A 15,021-nucleotide genomic window follows, 5' to 3' on the forward strand; every position below is an offset into this window, starting at 1 on the left:
AGTAAGCATGCCTTATCTTTATTATAGTAATTATATCTTTGATTTTTCAACATGAAGTATGGTGTTTAAAAAATTGGCATGTTAAATAAAATCAATTTACTTAGTGTCACTGTCATTTAGTTTTCCACAAGCAGAATAATCTGTTTATATATATGTGTGTGTGTGTATATATATATATATATATATATGTATTCCACTGCATATAGACTGTACTATTGATTAAAAATCATAAGAAATAGGCCTTTGTTTTATATATAGTAAACAGCATGAATCAGTACACTTACTTTTATTATCCCAACACATAATTATATTCTAGTGAGGGCCAAAACTTCACCTGAATTCAAACATAGCCTCATACACTTTTCAACTGTATGTTCTTGTTGGATAAGTCACTTAACCTCGGTTTGGCTTGATTTCCTCAGGTATAAGTGGAGAAAATAACACTATGCTACAATCTTTAGCATGGTACTAACTCATTGTAGGCACTATAAAAATCTAGGTGTTTTGTTTGTTTGTTTTGTTTTGTTGGGGGGGTGTATTATTCTCTCTTATTTAGAGAAGCAAAGTATGGCTCAAAATTCTCAGAAGTAAATAAAGAGGGCTGGGATTTGAATTTTAGTGATATCACTTCTCATCACAAAAATGAGAGCTAATTGAACTGAATATCTCCTAAGATCCAAATACATAGATTCCTAGACATCACAGCTTTACTAATTGAATTATCTTCAGCAAGTGACTTAATATCTCTGGATCTCAGTTTCCTTATCTATAAAATGAGGAGGATGGATTCAATTTTTTAAGATTAGGTCATAAAATCTCTTATAGCAGCAATAGTCTTAAATTCTATGACTTATGAGCAGAAGTTGTCCTTTCTGAGCTAACAGAATTTTGTTCTGGTTCTAGTTGAACAAATATTTATTAAGGACCTTTACACACAGCAGTGGGACAGATAAAATGTTTATATTCAACAGAGCCATGCTTTCATTGAGTTTATAGTCTAGGAATAGGATGGGATATATGTCACTAAATGTGATACATGTTTGTTTTTAAAGTTTAAATGAGGTGTATAAAATGGATTTTCAACTGGAGGGATTGGAGAAGGCTTCCTGAGCCAAGTGGCAGCTTAGTTGAGCTTTGAAGGTTATGTAAGAATTCAGTGAGCATTACAGGGATAGGAAGAAATTTGAGTAAAGATCCAAAGGTAAGAATGCAGGGTGTATATAGGGGTTGGCAGTAGTCCAGTTTTTCTGGAGTTTAATGTAAGCAGGGATAGAAGTAGATAAGGTCATAAAGGCAAAGTCACATCAGATTTTGTGCCATGATAATTAGTAGGGAGCAGAAGGGACCTAAGAGTAGAAGCAGAAAGGTCACTTAGGGAACTTGCAATTGTCCAGGCAAGTTGTAATGAAAAAGTCTGTGTGAGGGTGATAACACTAGGGTTGGAAAGGTGGGGACAAATAGGCAAGACAAAAATATGTAGATAGAATCAACAGATTTAAGCATGGAATGAAGAAGCTAGCCAAGTATTAAGAATTACCTGGAGTTTTGAAAGAAAAGAGAAAAAATGAATAGCTATATGTTATTAAATGGACTCTGAATAATGTTTGAATTTTTTTTTTTTGAGCCTCACAGAGACAGAGCAACTCTGAATAATAAGATTGTACTATTTAATAGTGGAATACAACTAAACATGTCATATCACAATCTGATTTTTTTTTTAAGCTTCTAAATATATTATAGTTATTCAGTCATTCTAGCTCTTCATGACTTCACTTGGGATTTTCTTGGCAAAGATAACGAAGTGATTTGCAGTTTCCTTCTTTAGATAATTTTACACATGAGGAACTGAAGTGAACAGGGTTAAATGACTGTGTGAGATCACACAGATAGTAAGCATCTGAGATCATATTTGAAATCATGAAGATTGAGTGTTGTTTACTCAAGGCCCAGCCCTCTATCCACAGTGTCACTTAGCTGCCCTCCAATATACTACAGATAATTTAATTTAATTTTTTCATAAATAAAGTAAAGCTCCCTCACAGGTCCCTTAAAGGTTCTTTGACCTGTTGCTCATCCTTCTTTCTCAAAGAGGACCAGTGACATCATAGTTGACTTCTTGACTTGTTTGTGAATTGGGTTTAAGTGAATCAGAGTCACACAAAGTCCTCAGACTTATTTTCTCATCCTGAGTCATCTAGTGGCAAGACAAAACTCCAGACTACTAGCAATGTTCTGGGATGCAGTAGATGACCTTGGTGTCTTTAATGCTTGACCAAGCTCTGAGCACTCCACAGTGCTTACTTCAAGCTACCTTTATGATCATTGGAACTAATTGTTCACATTCCACCAGGGAAAGTCTTCTTATGCTTAGAGTAGATATCCCCCTAATTCACCAATAGTTTTGAGGTCTGTCAGTTACCTTATACCTAGGTTAGCCTATCCATCAACACTGTTTACTGAAGTATGACAACTGTGCATTCTATAGTTATATGTAGCTACAAGTGAGAACTGGGTGAATCTGGTAAAGATCAAAGGTGGCTATATAGTCCTGAAAAGGGAATGGCAAGCCTTCATATCAGAGAAGCTAGTCCTCCTGACTAGCCCATATACTCCAAATGACAATTACATGGCAAATGAATAGCTTGCTATGGGAATTAGCTACAAATTTTACCCATCAAAGTTGCCAGTAAGAAAACAAAGGATTTAAATTTTCCTCAATTGGAGATGTGGCCATCTGAAATTCTTCAGGCTTAGTCTTTCTAGCATTTCATTGTCTTTGCTGTAGACACGATTATCTATTCCTGACTTCCTTCCTTCTGATTATGGCCCTTTTCTTTTCTGAAATCATCTATGTCTACAACCTTCTATCTTAAAATTTTTGTAACATTTATAACAGTAACTCTTGAACTTTGACATCAAACCTGTTTGGCTATTCCTGGTTGAGCTTCTACCCGCATTTCCATGTTAGTATCCCTGATTGTGGAGCCAGGAGGAACACGTTTTGTACCTGGAAGATGTGGTGACAATATAGCTTCTTCAAGAAAGAGTCATATTCAGAATAAGAGTTATTTCTTTTTTTTCTACAAGATAACTAGATAATGGTGGAAGAAAGTATATGAACTATATCTAGAATTCAGAAAATAATTTGTTTCATATATTCTTTGGGGAAAGGTGAAGAAATAAGGCCTGGATGGTAGCACCAATAAGTGGATTTGGAACTGGTACAATGGCCAGATAAAAATGTTATTCATTAATGGTTGGATTTATTCTACTCTGATGTTTCATTGTAGTATGGAAGTAATATTTTTGGATTCTCAAACACTCTGTCAGTAGAACACAAGCTTTATCACATTCTATCATGATGGAAAGGCTTTGGATAGAAATGGATATAGGAACTCAGTCTATTTCACTTGGCAGAAAAAAAAAAGATTAAAATTAATATAAGATTAAAAGGAAAATAAAAGTGAGGGAAAATAATCTTGGCAATTAAAGCAACATTGAAAGGACTACAGATAGTTTTTCTAAGAATTGTGAATTTATTCATCTGTTATGGAAAATGCCTTGGAATTGGGCAAGAAATTTTATCAAGCTATTCATTTCCTTTTATTCCAATGACCTCATTTCCAGCTAAATACACCAAGGAAGCTATTTATAAAATGCCCAAATATTCACAGCAGCAATGTTAATGTCAAAGAAAAAATAATGGAAATGAATTGATTATCCATTAATTGGCTAAATGGCTGAATATATTGCAGAAATAGATTATTATTGCACTGTAAGAAATTACAAATGTAATGAATTTGCTTCTTCACATTTTCTCCCTATGACACCTTGTTTCTAGTTCTACTTAATGTGTTGGAAAACAAATAGGTGCTTAATGTTAAGCATTAGAAAACAAGTAGACACATTATGGACCATAGGTCAAAACCAGCCCACTACCTGTTTTTGTACAGTCCACAAGCTAAGACTGGCTTAAGTTGTATTGTAATATAGCCATACACATTCATTTATTTGTTATCTATGGCTGTTTTTGTGCTACAATGGCAAAGTTAAATAATTGCAGCAGAGATCATATGTGATGCTCTCATCAATTGGTGGTTCTGCTCAGCATATTGCAATGATAGTCATAATTCAACAACTTTTGAGTGCTTAACCTATTGCCCTACTGTGGCATTCTATTTATTACCAATGAATGCTTATATATGGGGGGAAAAGGAGGGAGGTGCTGAGGGATTTATTATGATTTTTTGCCCTCAGAGCCAAAAATTGACATTTTTTTCCTAAACAAAAATAACAACCCCCAACCACTATTATGGAAATTAGCATTTACTGCATACTTGATAATGTTTCTTAATGAATTCAGCCTAAAATTACAAGACAAAACAGGGGTTTTGTGGGAAACTTACACTGTAATAAAGCCATTTCAGACAGCTAATTGGCATAATGGATAGAGCATTAAGCTTGAATTCAGGAAGACTTGAGTTTAAATACAGTCTCAGACACTTAATAGTTGTGGAGTCAGTCAGACACAACTGAAACAAATGAACAACAGAAGTCAATTCAATAACAACTAATGTTGTTTAAATCATGTCGAGCTACTCTTCATACCTCCCGTGCTGTCAAAAGTTAAAACAAGAAGCAAGATCTCCATTAGCAGATATGATTTCCAAGCTCAAATTATAGTTCCAACAGTGCTTTTTGGACCTTGATGCAAATGTAAAAGAATTCTTTATTTCAAAATCTGTTAATTTGTACATTTGATGACCTTCCACCTTTTTCAATTGGAAATGATTAATCTGAAAAAAAAAAATATCAAGAGAAAAATCTAGTCTAAGCATATAAATGCCTTCTAAGCAATACATATTATCAACCAAAATTGTATGTTTATTATATCAAAATTGTATCAATATTTCACAGTATTTAAAAAACATTTATAACGATGAACTGTAAGATCTCATACATATCAACATGAAGAAATTCAGAGTTTTCAATTGAATTCAATTATAGGAAATCCTAACTTTGAACCCTAATAAAATGAACTATTGTTTCCTCCAAAAAAAATTCCATTCTTCTCACTACCAAATCTTATATAAAGTACAAAAAAAAATTTATTTTATATTTTGAATTTCATCATTAAAATTATAGAAATCTGTTTTCTCTCTCTCTCTCTCTCTCTCTCTATATATATATATATATATATATGAATACTATATTTAGTACCTTGTGTAACATCCTTGATTTTGCCTTTTGGCCCTCAAAGCCTAAAATATTAATTATCTGGCTCTTTTTAGAAAAAAAATTGACTAACACTTGCATTAGAATATAAGCTTTTTTGAAGGAGGAATATCTAGCATTTATTTGTAATACCAAAATTTAACACACACATTACATGGCAAATGCTAAGTGCTTGATACTTTACCTAGTTCAAAGAAACTTTACAAGATTTTATGAATAGATGCAAAGGAAAATAAGATGATTTAATAGAACAATATATCATTACTATAATGTGTAAACAAACCTATATTTACCTCTTAACTTTCTCTTAACCCATAGTATTTCTTGTATGTATTGGGAATTTTCTTACTTATTCATGTATCCAGTCACATGCTCTGCCCCCATCTGTATTCTTGGATTGGATGATAAGGCACTGGCCCTATACTGCTACACTGTGACTGCTCCTGTCATTGCCATAGTTCCAGATAGGATGATTCCTCCCCTTCCCTGCTTTTTTCTCCAATCCTTATCTGATATAGCTTGAACTCTCTTACTCAATCCCTGACTTTTTGCCTTCATCCCTGGAGATACACTGTCCTTATCCCTTTTCTATCTCCTCCTACATTTGCCTACCAAAAATTGGCTTTGTTCTAGAAGACCCAGTGCATGAACTATCTTGCTAGCATCTCTGCCCTTTCTCTGCCCTATCTCTGCCCTTGGTCAGTCATCTGTTGGGAGTTGACTTTGACCTCCATTGATTTAAGATTCTGTTTGGTTGAATTTAAAAAAAAGAATACTTAGAATTACCCTATCTTCATGAGATCACCTCTTTTGTTTTTATTCTTGTACAGAGTTGTAGTGAAAGAGGGAGCTTATTTCTATGTCTTTTGGGTTTTTTTGGAACTTGTGCTTATTAGATCCTCTTTTTGCTCCTTGCTCCAATATTCCTCAGGGAAGCTGGATTATTAGATACCTTTGATATTGCCATCTTTGCCCAAAAATATAATATGATTCCCCCTTCCCCCCATACACACCTTTTTTCTTTAAGTAGCAAAAATTTCTACAAAATCATTCCTGATCTCCAGACTTATGAAAAGAGAGAGTTTCAGTCTTTTGTCATTCTTCCTAGCAACTTCTTCTGGAGAATCAGGGCTTGATCATAATTCACTATCATTAAAAACTTCTCCTTCTCTTAGATCTTAAACTCCTCTTTCTTCTGTCTTTCTACTTATGCCACTAGACCTCACTCTTCCCAAATCTCTTCTTTACATTTATTTTGAGAGCCAATTCTTCTATCCATGTCTCCTCTACCAGTTTGCCATTTGTCATGGCTTCATTTTACTCTTACTCATCTTTAATTCAATTATGAACTTTTCAGTTCTGTAGTCCTTTATTGCCTTGAACATCCCTTATTTCTGTCCTTCAGAACCCCAACCCTGGGTAATTCTCACCATCAGCCTTTTGTACTTTTATTATAAAATTGCTAAACACTGCTTGAAAACCTATAAAATTCTAATTTAAAAAAAAAAAAAGAAAACCTATAAAACTGCTGAGTCCATTAATATTATAATGTGTATGTGTATATAAATATATATATATGTATATATACATACACATATATATAATAAATTAATATTATTTAACTCCTAACTGATCTTTCACTGCAGTACAATTATTTTGCTTTTTATGACTTACTGTTGCATTTCCCATCTTAGTTGCTCCATATACTCTCTTCAAATTTGTGCTATAATTCTGTCATGTTTCTCTTTATTCTTAGCATATTGAAAAGACCAAATACATCTCAAGTAATATCAATTCCATTCCATGCCTCTTGTTATTTATATCCATGTTTTGTTCTTTCCCTTTGTTTTTTTTTCTTCTCATCTTTCTCAAAGTTAGCTTCTCCATGCAACCCTTGATCCCATCTTCTCCTATCTCTTCCTGACTGTTGCATCATACTCTTTTCATGTATATTAATTATCCTCCCATTTCTCTCCTTTCCTCTACTGAAATCTTTCCTTCCTATAAACATTTTTGGTTCTCTCTTGTTCTTAAAATTTTTTTTTAATTTCTTGTACCTATTTTTCACTACCAAATTTCTAGAAAGAGTAATCTATAATTGATCTCTCTGCTTATTTCCTTTTACTCCTCAATTGTTATTATGTTCACTTTATTGAAACTGTTCTTTTTAAGGTCACTAATAACCTCCTTTTCAGTGAGTCCAGCTGTCTCTTTTTTGTATTTGTGAACAACTTTCTACTTCTAGATCAGGAGTACTTAGCCTTTTTTAATGGCCTGGTCACCTCTGGCAATCTAATAAAACTCATGGATTCCTTCTCAGACCAGCTGCCTGCTAATTATTGCCACTTGTTCCATCCTGGCAGTTCAAACTTAACATTCTCAAACAAAGCTGATCATCTTATACCCAAAATCCACATCTTCTCACTACTATTTTAGTAATGGTATCATGCTCTTTACCAGACTTTAAGAAATCTCAGGGAAATCCTTGACTCTTTACTCTCCCTTATTCCCCATATTTAATCAGTTGTTAAAAATTATTGGTCCTTTTTATGTAATATCACTTGTTTCCCTCTCCTTTTTTTTAAACTGTAACAGACACTACCCTAGCTAAGGTGATGCTTATCTCACTCTTGAATTCTTATCTGATCTTTCTTCCTTCTTTATTTCCCTTCACTAAAACATCTCTCACAGTGCTGTCAAAATGACTTTCCTAATGCTCAGATCTGATCTAGCCATCCTCTTGGTCAAAAACTTTTAACACTTCTACCAATAAAATATCAATTTTGAATCCTCACATTCATATTCTTCAATAATACAGTTTTCCAGTACCTTTCCTACCTTTATATACTCTGTACTCAGCTCAATTAAACTAATAAGTGCTTTGCTTTAGTCTATTCATAGCTTTTTTTTTTTTCTGTCTCTGCTTTTGCTTATCCCACTCTCTGTATTTATAATATTCTCCCCCTTCATTCCCCTACTATCTTATCTCACTGTGTTGAAAGCATTCCTTTTCATTATCTATCATCTAAGGTGCTTTCTTCTTGTGAAGGCTTATCTGAGTTCTTCTGAAAATGACAGCTCCCTCCTCATCTATGGCTCTTTGTGTGGAACTTTTGTATTCCTTTGTATTTCAGCTTGTTGTTGTTATTGTTATTGTTTCGATTTGTAAGCTACTTCTCAACAGGGTCTCTGTCCTTGTTCTTTGCATCTTTTTATCCCCAGGGTCCATTTGCTGTAGCTTATATGTATATGTAGCTTATATGCAATAGTCTTCAATGTTATCAATTTGATTATAATTGTATCCTAAGAAAGAAGAGATTTAAATTCCTTTCAGTAGATATTTAGTAGCAAAAATTTCAGTCTTATGGTCAGCATGATGATATTGTCTATTTCCTATTTTGTGAAGAATATGAGGGGCTAAAAATAAAGGGAAACTTCATGGGGGACACATTGGTTTCTGTGCTCTGATATTTAAAGGATTGTCATGTAGAAGATAGAGTCGATCCATTCCATTAAATCCCAGAAGTTAGAACTAAGACCAGTGGATGGAAGTCAGAGAGAGACTGATTTCAATACAGTATAATATATCTAAAGCAAAAATCAACTACCCATACCCACATACCCATACACAAGAAACCAGCTCTTCTGATTTCTCTTTATACCAGTTGACTATGGAAACCTCAGGAACACCTCTGTGTCTCTCTGTCTTTGTCTATCTCTGTCTTTTTGTTCTTCTCTCTCTTTCTATTCCTCTTTCCCACTCCCTCTTCCTTTCCCTGTCTCTGTCCCTATTTGTCTGTCTCTCCACCCCCTCCCCACCCATCCAATCATGTAGATCTTTGTTTTCTACGCTTGAACTATTTATGGAATCTTTCTTTTCCTTTCTTTTTTCTACTGCTAGTTAGTAGATACAATCCCTAAGATATATATATATATAGATACATATCTATATATATATATATCACTAATATAATCATATTATATATATATATATATATATTAGGAGTGATATTCAGAGATATAACTGGGTTTTACCAGGAGTAAGAGCAATTGGAATATTTTATTTTATTTTTATTTTTTTTTTATTATTATAGCTTTTTATTTACAAAACATATGCATGGGTAATTTTTCAACATTTGACCCTTGCAAAACCTTCTGTTCCCACTTTTCCCCTCCTCCCCACCATCTTCCCTAGATGGCAGGTAGTCCAATACATGTTAAATATGTTAAAATATATGTTAAATACAATATATGTATACATTTTATACAGTTATCTTGCTGCACAAAAGAAATCAGATCTAGAAAGAAAGTAAAAAATAACCTGAGAGGGAAAACAAAAATGCAAGCAAACAATAACAGAAAGAGTGGAAATGCTATGTTGTGGTCCACACTCATTTCCCATAGTTCTCTTTCTGGGTGTAGCTGGTTTTCTTCATTACTGAACAGTTAGAACTGGTTTAAATCATCTCATTGTTGAAGAGAGACACATCCATCAAAATTGATCATCATATAGTATTATTGTTGAGATGTATAAAGATCTGGTTCTGCTCATTTCACTTAGTATAAGTTCATGTAAGTCTCTCCAGGCTTTTCTGAAATCATCCTGCTGGTCATTTCTTATAGAACAATAATATTCCATAACATTCATATACTACAATTTATTTAGCCATTCTCCAATTGATGGGCATACATTCAATTTCCAGTTTCTAACCACTACAAAAAGGGCTGCCACAAACCCCTTCCCTTCTTTAAGATCTCTTTGTGATATTAGCCTAGTAGTAACACTGCTGGATCAAAGGACATGCACAGTTTTATAACTTTTTGAGCATAGTTCCAAATTGCTCTCTAGAATGGTTGGATCCATTCACAATTCCACTAACTACGTATCAGTGTCCCAGTTTTCCCACATCCTCTCCAATGTTTGTCATTATCTTTTCCTGTCATTTTAGCCAATCTGAGAGATGTGTAGTGGTATCTCAGAGTTGTCTTAATTTGCATTTCTCTGATCAATAGTGATTTGGAGCACCTTTTCCTATGACTAGAAATAGTTTCAATTTCTTCATCTGAAAACTGTTTGTTTATATCCTTTGACCTTTTCTCAATTGAAGAATGGCTTGATTTCTTATAAATTTGAGTCAATTCTCTATATATTTTGGAAATGAGGCCTTTATCAGAACCTTTGACTGTAAAAATGTATTCCCAATTTATTGCTTCCCTTCTAGTCTTGTCTTGCATTAGTTTTGTTTGTACAAAACCTTTTTAACTTAATATAATCAAAATTTTCTATTTTGTGATTAGTAATGATCTCTAGTTCTTCGTTGGTCACAAACTCCTTCTTGTTCCACATGTCTGAGAGGTAAACTATCCTATGTTCTTCTAATTTATTTATAATCTCATTCTTTGTGTCTAGATCATGAACCCATTGACCCTATCTTGGTGTACAGTGTTGTGGGATCAATGCCTAGTTTCTACCATACTAGTTTCCAATTTTCACAGCAGTTTTTGTCAAATAGTTAATTCTTATCCCAAAAGCTGGAGTCTTTGGGTTTGTCAGACACTAGATTGCTATAGTTATTGACTATTTTGTCCTGTGAACTTAACCTATTCTATTGATCAACTAGTCTATTTCTTCGCCAATGCCAAAGGGTTTTGATGATTGCTGCTTTATAGTATAGTTTTAGATTTGGTACAGCTAGGCCACCTTCATTTGATTTTTTTTTTTCATTAATGAAATTCAAGTGAAATTCTTGACCTTTTGTTCTTCCAGATGAATTTTGTTGTTATTTTTTCTAGGTCAATAAAATAGGTTCTTCAGAGTTTGATTGGTATAGCACTAAATGAATAGATTAGTTTAGGTAGTATTGTCATCTTTACTTATTCACTTGACCTTCATTCCCTATTTTTTCAAATAGTTTATATAGCATTGGAGGTAATTGTTCTTTAAATGTTAGGTAGAATTCACATGTAAATTCATCTGGTCCTGGGGATTTTTTCTTAGGGAGTTGATTAATAGCTTGTTCCATTTCTTTTTTCTAAAATGGGACTGTTTAAGCAATTTACTTCCTCCTCCCTTAATCTGAGCAGCTGATATTTGTTTTTACTTTCAATTTTATTAAATCTCTCCTTTTATTTTTAGAATTTCAAGTTTAGTATTTGATTGTGAGGTTTTAATTGGCACTTTTTCTAGCTTTTTTAGTTGCAAGCCTAATTCATTGATCTTTTCTTTCTCTATTTTATTCAATTAAGCCTCTAGAGATGTAAAATTTCCCCTTATTACCACTTTGGCTGCATCCCACAAATTTTGGTATGTCCTCTCATTATTGTCATTCTCTTAGGTGAACTTATTAATTGAGTTTATGATTTGTTGTTTCACCCACCATTCTTTGAGATGAAATTATTTAGTTTCCAATTACTTTTTGGTCTATTTTCCCCTGCCTTTTTATTGAATATAGTTTTTATTGTATCGTGATCTGAAAAGAATGCATTTACTATTTCTGCTTTTTTGCATTTGAATTTGAGGTCTTTATGTCCTAATATATGGTCAATTTTTGTATAAGTTCCATAAACTGCTGAGAAGAAAGTGTACTTCTTTCTGTCTCCATTCAGTTTTCTCCAAAGATCTATCATATCTAACTTTTCTAGTATTCTATTTACCTCTTTAACTTCTTTCTTGTTTATTTTGTGGTTTGATTTATCTAGTTCTTAGGTTGCAAGGTTAAGATCTCTCACTATTATAGTTTTGCTGTCTATTTCTTCTTGCAGCTCTCTTAACTTCTCCTTTAGGAATTTAGATGCTATATGCACTTGGTGCGTATATGTTTAGTATTTATATTGATTCATTATCTATGGTACTTTTTAGCAAGATATAGTGCCCTTCCTTATCTCTTTTAATGAGTTCAATTTTTGCTTTTGCTTGATCTGAGATCAGGATGGCTACCCCTATTTTTTTTTTTTTACTTCACCTGAAGCATAATAGATTCTGCTCCAGAATCTGTTTCACCCTACCTTAAATGTGTTTCATGTAAACAACATATTGTAGGATTCTAGCTTTTAATCCAGTCTGCTATCAGTCTCCACTTTATGGGAGAGTTCACCCCATTTATATTTATGGTTAAAACTACTAATTCTGTATTTCCTGCCATTTTATTATCCCCAGATTATGCTTTTCTCTTTCCTTTCCCCTTAACCCCCTCCACAGTATTAAACTTATGGGCACTACTTGCCTCATGCAGCCCTCCCTCTTTAGAATCCTTCCCTTCCCCTTAGAGTCCCTCCCCTCTTTCTTAAACCCTTCCCCTATTATTTCTGTATTCCCTTTTATTGAGTGAGGTGGGAGAAGTTTCTCTGTAAACCAAGACATATGTCTAATATTTTCTCTTTGAGTCAAATCTGATGAGAGTAAGATTCACACAATGTTCATCTCCCTCCCTTATTTTCCTCAGATATAACAGGTTTCCTTTGCTTCTTTTGAGATGTAGTTTCCCTTTTTTTACCTTACTTTTCCCTTTTTCTGGTACAATATTATTTCCACCTCTAGTTCCTTTTTTTATATTATAACAGTAAAATCAGATTATACATGTATTCTCAATTTATTCCTCAATATTTGAATTATTTTTTTTTCCTGGCTGCTTGTAATATTTTTTCCTTGATCTGATAATCTGATAGTTCTGGAATTTAGTCACAAATCCTTGGAGTTTTAATTTTGGGGTATCTTTCAGGAGGTGTTTGATAAATTCTTCTGATTCTATAACATCTGGGCAGTTCTCTTTGATGATTTCCTGAAAAATAGTGTCTAGGCTCTTTTTTTCATCATGATTTTCAGGGAGTCCAATAATCCTTAGATTATCTCTCATAGATCTATTTTCTTGGTCTGTTGTTTTCTCAAGTAGGTTTTTTTTTTTAATTTTTTTTTCTATTTTTTTCATTTTTTTGGTTTTGCTCGACTGATTCTTGATGTCTCCTTGAGTTATTCATTTCCATTTGTTCAGTTCTGATTTTTAATGAATTATTTTCTTCATTTACTTTTTTTTTCTTTTTGTATTTGTCAAATTGAGTTTTTAAATGAGTTGTTTTGTTACTATGAAATTTTTTTTCCATTTCACCAATTTTTTTGTAAGGAGTTATTTTTTTTTCCAATTCACAAATTCTGTTTTCCTGGGAGTTCTTTACCTTTTCCAATTCACATTTCAGGGAGTTGTTTTCTTTTTCCACTTTAACAAATCTTTCTTTTATAAGTTATACTCCTTTTCCAAACACTCTTGCAAAGTTTTCTTTTCCTTTCCCCATTCTTTTGGTTCTCTTTTAAAAACCTTTTTAATTTCTTATAGGAGAACCTTATGTGGTGGGGACCAGGTTATATTCCCCTTTGGGCCTTCATCTAGAAATAATCTACTTTTAGTCTCCTCAGGGTTTGATATCTGTTCTTTTTCACTATAGAAACAGTCTATAGTTAGAGCTTGCTTTGCCTTTTTACTCATTAAAAAAAAAAAAAAAAGTTGGGATTTGCTTTTGGGGCAATGAGGGCTTCCAAGCTTCCTCAACAGATGCCAGAAAGTGGCAGAGAAGCTTCAACAGCTGCGCTGAGATCACGCTAAGATCATGCTGAGTCATTCCCAATGCTGAGTGGGTGTGGCCAGGTCCCATGAGACTCCGTCACTTTGGGGTTCATCTTTACCTTTTATGTTTGTGCTGGAAGTTGTATAACTTCTCTGCTTTCCTACTGACTTGTAACCTGAGCAGAGTAGCCAACATTGCAGTTGAGTCCTCCCATCAGATTTTCTGACTGCAGAGACCACACCCCACGTCCAGTCTGCTCAGCATGTGTGTCCTCCGTGCTCTGCCTGCCTGTGCCTATACTGCCTGTCCTCCTGTGCCCGCGCCTGACCAACAGACCTTTTGTGGTGATCTTTGAGATTATCTTCTGTTGTTAATGTGTTGCACTCCCAACATCTGTGGGTTCTGACAGTCCAGCATTCATTCAGAGGCTGAATTTCATAAGTAGTTTGAGGGTAGCAGGAAAGCTCAGAAAGAAGCCTGTGAACTCTTCATCATCTTGGCTCTGCCACCCCAACTGGAGTATCTTAGAAAGGACTATAAAAGGAAATAATGCTGAGGAATTGTAGGAACCTGGTCTCATTAGGTAAGGATGGTTTTCACATGTCTCCAAATCTGCATTTTGGGATGTTCTCCTTTCCTGATTCCTGGGATGGTTTGTTTTTCCCAGTAAAAATATCAGATTTCTACATATTTTCTCATAAGCAGATCATCAGATTTCAAAATCAGTGTAGCATCATCTCCTCAACTTCATTTATACTCACCCTATGTGTCCCTTCTATTGCCAAATCTTCTTGTTTCTATTTTTTGCAGTATATTTGTGTGTGTGTGTGTGTGTGTGTGTGTGTGTGTGTGTGTGTGTGTGTACCCTTCTTTCCATTTATATAGCTACTGCTCTAAAGTCGGCTTTGCCTCACACCTGGACCCTTGAAATGATTTTCTGGTTTGTGTCTTTGAGCCTAGAATTCTTATGGCCCAGAAGAAATGAGAACATAGGTACCTTAGGTTCATAATGTATGAAGATGGAAATCTCGGTGTCCCTAAGGACCTACCTGGACTGAGTACTGTAACATGTCACATTTATTACCTGTAACCTCTAGGGCTAAATTCCTAAGCTCATGTTAGACCCATAACAGCTAGCTGGAGGGGAATAATTTCTACAGTGTCACTAGGTATTTTACCAATGGAGAACAAAAATTCTCTGAAGCCAGCCTATTGAACTTAGAACATTGG

At 34.1% G+C, this 15,021-nt stretch overlaps 1 protein-coding gene across 1 annotated transcript in view; it reads left to right on the plus strand.

The window, feature by feature from the left end:
- LOC127547958 (zinc finger protein 287-like) overlaps positions 1-15,021 on the plus strand; it is a 33,743-nt gene that overhangs the window by 2,960 nt on the left and 15,762 nt on the right. The gene's annotated exons all lie outside the window — the stretch shown is intronic.

The sequence above is a fragment of the Antechinus flavipes genome, chromosome 2 (genome assembly GCF_016432865.1).
Source record: "Antechinus flavipes isolate AdamAnt ecotype Samford, QLD, Australia chromosome 2, AdamAnt_v2, whole genome shotgun sequence".
NCBI lineage: Eukaryota > Metazoa > Chordata > Mammalia > Dasyuromorphia > Dasyuridae > Antechinus > Antechinus flavipes.